Source organism: Rutilus rutilus, assembly GCF_951802725.1.
Source record: "Rutilus rutilus genome assembly, chromosome: 20".
Classification (NCBI taxonomy): domain Eukaryota; kingdom Metazoa; phylum Chordata; class Actinopteri; order Cypriniformes; family Leuciscidae; genus Rutilus; species Rutilus rutilus.
This window is the reverse complement of record NC_140225.1, coordinates 757,501-765,000: the sequence shown is the minus strand read 5'-3', so window position 1 is coordinate 765,000 and position 7,500 is coordinate 757,501. Positions and strand designations below refer to the sequence as shown.

Genomic DNA, 7,500 nt, shown 5'->3' with positions numbered 1-7,500 from the left:
TGTGTGTGTGTGTGTGTGTGTGTGTGTGTGTGTGTGTGTGTGTGTTTAGGAGAGCTTGACTGATGGTGTGTGTGTGTGTGTGTGTGTGTTTAGGAGAGCTTGACTGATGGTGTGTGTGTGTGTGTGTGTGTGTGTCTGATGGTGTGTGAGAATTATTGCTCTACAATATTACTCCACTAACGTCCGCCTCATTCAAACGCCTCGTCCCGAAATAAGAGACGCCGAGTTTCGTTTATGATCCGACATCTGACCTGAACATCTGAAGACCAACACATGAGATCCTCACCGTTCCTCATAAAGATCCGCTGTCCAGCACAATCATATAAAGACCCCCATATTTCTGCTGTAATTAAGACAACTTATTTTTATTAAAATATAATATATATGTATATAATATATTATATATTCACACAGAAAACAGCTGATTTACATTACAATAATATTTCACTGTTTTTACTGTATTTTGATCAAATAAATGCAGCTTTGATGAGCAGAAGAGACTCTAACTCACTCTCTCACACTCACACACTTTTATACTGTACAAACTGTATATTCTCTCCTCTTACCCCTAAACTAATTCACAAAAAAAAAACTTTAATTACTTTTTATACCAAATGAGGATGTCCCTAAAGGGATGTTTTGGGAAATTTTGTCAGGTTTCGGTCACTTCTGGGTACAAATTTGTCCCCAAAATATAGTTAAGTAGGTACACACACACACACACACACACACACACACACGCAGTAAAATGTTTCTCTACATCTGTATCCCGTGTTGTTTCCCCTCAGTGTCATTCTTCAGAAGCTCTTCTGTGTGTAAGTGTCTCTGACGGGAGCGATTGCATTACAGCGTCCGACAGCAGACACACACACACACACACACACACACACTCACTCTCCGACAGCATCGACACGACCTTAATCTCACCGGGACACGGATAACAGTGTGTGTTATCAGCCGTCAGCGGGATTCATCCGCAGGACACACACACACACACACAGCTGCCTTTTAATCAAACTCACTTTATCTTAATTTAAAAAAAGAACTTAATATATTCTGTAATTTTGCTTCTCTAGTAAATGTATCTTGATTTAAGAAATTAGATATGCTGGAATATTAGATTGTGCTGAAAACAAGACAGAAACACTGAGTTAGATTTGTTAGATATAGATTAGCTTTATAAATGTTAGATTTATATTTAAAATATTATAATGATATATTCATGTGTGAATGTACATGAATGCTCCATTAAGCACTACATAACGCCACACACACCGAGTAAAAGCGCTCGCATCAAGACGTCTCTAATTAAAGCTGCGGGTCGTCGTGTTTGAGCAGAAGAACAGCGTGTCCGATGTAACGCATTGTGACAGGAACACTTTATATCTCTCACACACACACACACACACACACACACACACACACACACACGCTGTGGTAATAAGGGGCGGACATTAGTGCACATCATTACCCATGAGCCTTTGGGCCCCGGGGCAGAGCAGCATGATAAATATTAATGGTGTGGAACTAGTGAACGGCGATGCTTCCTCTAATTGACATTTTACCTCCTGTATCCTTTACAAGAGCGATAAAACACACGCGCTGTCACTCAAACACACCCAGTGCTGAAGCAGAGACGGACACACACACACACACACACACACATCATCTGAGCAGATTAACGCTGAAAGATTCATTTCAAGAGGAATCACTTAAAAATGAATCACTCGTTATCCTGCAATACTAAACCCTGAACAAACGGAGGATGTGATTCATTGACACTAAAGACACTATAAAAACTCTAAAAATCTGAATTTTTCTACCCTAATTCTGGGTTGAGCCTTTTGGGTAAATTTTAGGAGTTACTTTTTTCAGTGTTTCAGTAGTTTTTGTGTAACCCAGATCCTGGGTCAGACGTAACAACCCAGTCTTTGGGTAGTTTTTGTGTTAGCCAGATCCTGGGTCAGACGTACAACCCAGTGTTTGGGTAGTTTTTGTGTAACCCAGATCCTGGGTCAGACGTAACAACCCAGTCTTTGGGTAGTTTTTGTGTTAGCCAGATCCTGGGTCAGACGTAACAACCCAGTGTTTGGGTAGTTTTCTTGTGTAACCCAGATCCTGGGTCAGACGTAACAACCCAGTGTTTGGGTAGTTTTTGTGTTAGCCAGATCCTGGGTCAGACGTAACAACCCAGTGTTTGGGTAGTTTTTGTGTTGCCCAGATCCTGGGTCAGACGTAACAACCCAGTGTTTGGGTAGTTTTTGTGTTAGCCAGATCCTTGGTCAGACGTAACAACCCAGTGTTAGGGTAGTTTTTGTGTAACCCAGATCCTGGGTCAGACGTAACAACCCAGTGTTTGGGTAGTTTTCTTGTGTTACCCAGATCCTGGGTCAGACGTAACAACCCAGTGTTTGGGTAGTTTTCTTGTGTTACCCAGATCCTGGGTCAGACGTAACAACCCAGTGTTTGGGTAGTTTTTGTGTTAGCCAGATTCTGGGTCAGACGTAACAACCCAGTGTTTGGGTAGTTTTTGTGTTACCCAGATCCTGGGTCAGACGTAACAACCCAGTGTTTGGGTAGTTTTTGTGTTAGCCAGATCCTGGGTCAGACGTAACAACCCAGTGTTTGGGTAGTTTTTGTGTTACCCAGATCCTGGGTCAGACGTAACAACCCAGTGTTTGGGTAGTTTTTGTGTTACCCAGATCCTGGGTCAGACGTAACAACCCAGTGTTTGGGTAGTTTTCTTGTGTTACCCAGATCCTGGGTCAGACGTAACAACCCAGTGTTAGGGTAGTTTTTGTGTTACCCAGATCCTGGGTCAGACGTAACAACCCAGTGTTAGGGTAGTTTTTGTGTTACCCAGATCCTGGGTCAGACGTAACAACCCAGTGTTTGGGTAGTTTTCTTGTGTTACCCAGATCCTGGGTCAGACGTAACAACCCAGTGTTTGGGTAGTTTTTGTTTAACGCAGATCCTGGGTCAGACGTAACAACCCAGTGTTAGGGTAGTTTTTGTGTAACCCAGATCCTGGGTCAGACGTAACAACCCAGTGTTTGGGTAGTTTTCTTGTGTTACCCAGATCCTGGGTCAGACGTAACAACCCAGTGTTAGGGTAGTTTTTGTGTTACCCAGATCCTGGGTCAGACGTAACAACCCAGTGTTTGGGTAGTTTTCTTGTGTTACCCAGATCCTGGATCAGACGTAACAACCCAGTGTTAGGGTAGTTTTTGTGTTACCCAGATCCTGGGTCAGACGTAACAACCCAGTGTTTGGGTAGTTTTCTTGTGTTACCCAGATCCTGGGTCAGACGTAACAACCCAGTGTTAGGGTAGTTTTTGTGTTACCCAGATCCTGGGTCAGACGTAACAACCCAGTGTTTGGGTAGTTTTCTTGTGTTACCCAGATCCTGGGTCAGACGTAACAACCCAGTGTTAGGGTAGTTTTTGTGTAACCCAGATCCTGGGTCAGACGTAACAACCCAGTGTTTGGGTAGTTTTTGTTTAACCCAGATCCTGGGTCAGACGTAACAACCCAGTGTTAGGGTAGTTTTTGTGTAACCCAGATCCTGGGTCAGACGTAACAACCCAGTGTTTGGGTAGTTTTCTTGTGTTACCCAGATCCTGGGTCAGACGTAACAACCCAGTGTTAGGGTAGTTTTTGTGTTACCCAGATCCTGGGTCAGACGTAACAACCCAGTGTTTGGGTAGTTTTCTTGTGTAACCCAGATCCTGGGTCAGACGTAACAACCCAGTGTTAGGGTAGTTTTTGTGTAACCCAGATCCTGGGTCAGACGTAACAACCCAGTGTTTGGGTAGTTTTCTTGTGTTACCCAGATCCTGGGTCAGACGTAACAACCCAGTGTTAGGGTAGTTTTTGTGTTACCCAGATCCTGGGTCAGACGTAACAACCCAGTGTTTGGGTAGTTTTCTTGTGTTACCCAGATCCTGGGTCAGACGTAACAACACAGTGTTAGGGTAGTTTTTGTTTAACCCACATCCTGGGTCAGACGTAACAACCCTGTGACAACCTAACAACCCAGAACTGTACACTGATTGTTTATGGACAGGTTATGGAGTCAGTCTCTATTTCGGTCTGAAGTCATAAGTTCCTCCGCTGAACACGACACGAGCTCCGGCACGAGATCCAGTGCGTTCCAGTGGAAACGGCACAACAGAGACTGGGCCATTACACTTAATTACAGAAATGTTTAATTTTTACTTCTATTATTTGTTAAACGAACTTAAATGTATGCAATATGTATTAAAAACGATATAAAAAATGCTTTACTGTAAAATATGATTTAAAAAAATAAAGGAATTATCATGCAAACCAGTGGTTGTGTGGAGTTTTTTTTTAATAATTATTATTTTTTAAGTTTAGTGGATTTAAGTTCATCCGTAAACATTAATTCATGTAAGACAAAGAAAAAAGCTAGTACTATAGTAAAAATGAATAGTTAACCTATAGTTAAATCAACCCATTATGCTGGGTTAAATAAACAACCCAATTTGCAAGGTAAAATTAACCCAACATGTTTTCTGTCCTATATTTACCCAGACCTGGGGCTGTTTTTAACCCAAGGACTGGGTAAATATAGGACAGAACAGTTCAAGAATAATATATGCAATATAGGACAAATTGGGTTGTTTTAACCCACTTTTTTTTTTTTGAGTGTGTATATATACACACATATATACACACACACACATAAACACACAGTATATTGCACAAACATCCCAATATCTTTCAGATTACAAGAGAGAAATGGAACTTTTCCTCTCTCTCAGGACGAGACAAACACTGTCTGTCTCTCTCAACTCACATTATCTGAAAATTGACATCTCGAGCAGACAACAAACAGTTACCCGAGCAAAACAAATGCAGGCGTGTGTGTCCGGTTAAATGGCACGTGTCTGTCTGAGCGCAGATTTATTGACTGTCTGAACCACTGTAAACTCACGGATCACATTCAACTCGATTCAAACACAAAGACTGTGTCATATAATACGTCACTTATCATTCGTTTATGTGCATCTTTTGCAGACAATCTTCTTCTTCCTCAGTGTTTCTGTCCTGTTTTCCAGCACAAATATATAAACATTCTTAAATCAAGATACATTTACTGGAGAAGCAAAGAGACATTAGATAAATCTTGTTTTATGAGAAACCGATCAAACTGAAGCGAGTTTGTGCTTAAAATGAGGACAAATATCTGCCAATGGAGTCAGAAAAATAAACTAAAATCAAAGAGAAAACAAGAATATTTTTCTGACCCCGTTTGCAAATATGTGTTTTGTTTTAATCATAAACACACTTAATTTTAATCTCAGAAAACTTAATATCTTCCATAACTTTACTTCTCCAGTAAATGTATCTTGATTTAAGAATATTAAGATATTTGTGCTGGAAAACAGAAGATGATCAATGTCTGCAATAAGTGTTTGATTTATATTTTTAATATTATCCATATATTCATATTTTAATGTAAATGAATGATCTATTAAGCATCATATAACGTTTATGAAAATTGAATAAGTTAAGTAAGGGATTACTCTTGTTTTCTGTAATTTAATTAGTTACTTCTGGTGTATAATTGCATTAAATACTTAAATTGCATTAGAATATAGAACAATTCTATATAAAACAATAGTGGATTTAATATCAACATTTTGTTTTTAATATAACCTTCTCCCTTTAAATACTTTGATCAGTTCAAGAATAATATATGCAACTTTATATTGTTTTTTTGAAAGAATTAAAAGTTTTCACGTCTATCCTTGTATTGTTCTAGTAGTTTTCAGATCTATCCTTGAGTCTTAAAACTTATTTCATGATTGCTTTTAATTAACTTATTTTATTGTTTATTTTTCAGTGTTATATATATTTTTTGCTCTCTACTTTGTGTTTTAATCTATATTATTGTTCTTGCTTGTGTTGTAAAGCGCTTTGACAATGCAATTTTAAAGGCACTATACAAAATAAATGTATTATTATTATTATTATTATTATTATTGTTCAGCTGGTCAAGGTTGATATGGGATTTAAAAAGTAATGAGTAATAAATAATGCAACACTTTTTAGAGAGCGTAATTAATACAGTAATATTTCCACTGTTAAAGATAGTAATTAATTACTTTTTAGTGTAAACACTGAGTATCAGCAAACAATCTGCCAAAATATTAGTCAATCTAGTGAATTGAGTTTCATTTCCTTCTCCATTTAATGAATGCAATTGTATATTGTTAATTTAGAAAGAATTAGAAGGTTTTCACGTATTGTTCAGCTGGTTGAGGCTGAAATGGGATTTAGGAAGTAATAAGTAATGCAACACTTTTAAGAGAGAGAGTAATTTGTACAGTAATAGTTCCACTGATAAAGATGTAATCAGTAGCTAATAATTAATTACTTTTTTAGGGTAACTTACCCAACACTGAGAATCAGCAAACATATAATATAATCCTGAATGACTGATCTAGTGAACTGAGTTTCATTTCCTTCTCCTCCTGAAACTCTGGGTTTATTCCTGGGTTTTTGCTTCCATCTAGTGGCAATATCAGGAACCTCATGACTCTGAAGAGAATCACTCATGAAACGGAGATATCTCAGGCAAACTGAGAGCGGAAACACTCTTTACATCAGACCCGTACAGCGCACGCAAACACACACATAAAAATGGTTTCATCAGGCAGTAACTTTAAACTTTAATGTGCCATTTATATTTAATTTGACCCTTGATGTAACTTAGTGCTATTAAATTATATTTTTGAAAACAAGCAGAAATTAAGAAGTCACTAAATTAAGCACTTTTTAGTTTGTTTTTAACCGTGCTGTAAACTGCACCAGTCTTTATCAATCAATTATATTAAAAATATTTTAACATTTTTAAATATTTTACAATCTTTTTTAAATCTCCTCCAGGACAGTTTCATTCTTTACAATAATATAATATCGTATAAAAAAAAAGAAAAAAAAGTGTCACAATGGTTTGGGACAATAATAAAGTGTTTTTGTGTAGTCAGTTATTGGCTACAGGCAGCATTAAACCATCAAAACTAAATACTTTTTACTCATTTAAATAGATCTAATAGCTAAAGAGCTTCAAAAGTGAATATGTGAACTCTTTCATAGTCCTCTAAAAATCCCTGAAAACACACACACACACACACACACACACACACACACACACACACACACACACACACACAGACCTCTTTAAACGGATGCATGTTATTGATGTATTTTGAGTGTGTGTGCTGGATGTGTGATTGTAAAGTCTCAAGCCACTCTTCTTTAAAACATGATGTTTTATTTCACGTGTGTTGGTGCTTCGCTGTGTTGAACTGTTTGGTCCGCTTCTCTTTTTTGATGTAATCTGCAACTCTTTATCGACACGAACTCTAGCACTGCAATATTTCTCATTTAAACTACAATCAAATGGATTTACCAACAGGAAATTAGAAGGAGATTACCTTTTATGAGACTACATGTTCAGTCCATAAC

At 38.0% G+C, this 7,500-nt stretch overlaps 1 protein-coding gene across 1 annotated transcript in view; it reads right to left on the bottom strand.

The window, feature by feature from the left end:
- inpp5a (inositol polyphosphate-5-phosphatase A) overlaps positions 1 to 7,500 on the bottom strand; it is a 170,654-nt gene that overhangs the window by 104,234 nt on the left and 58,920 nt on the right.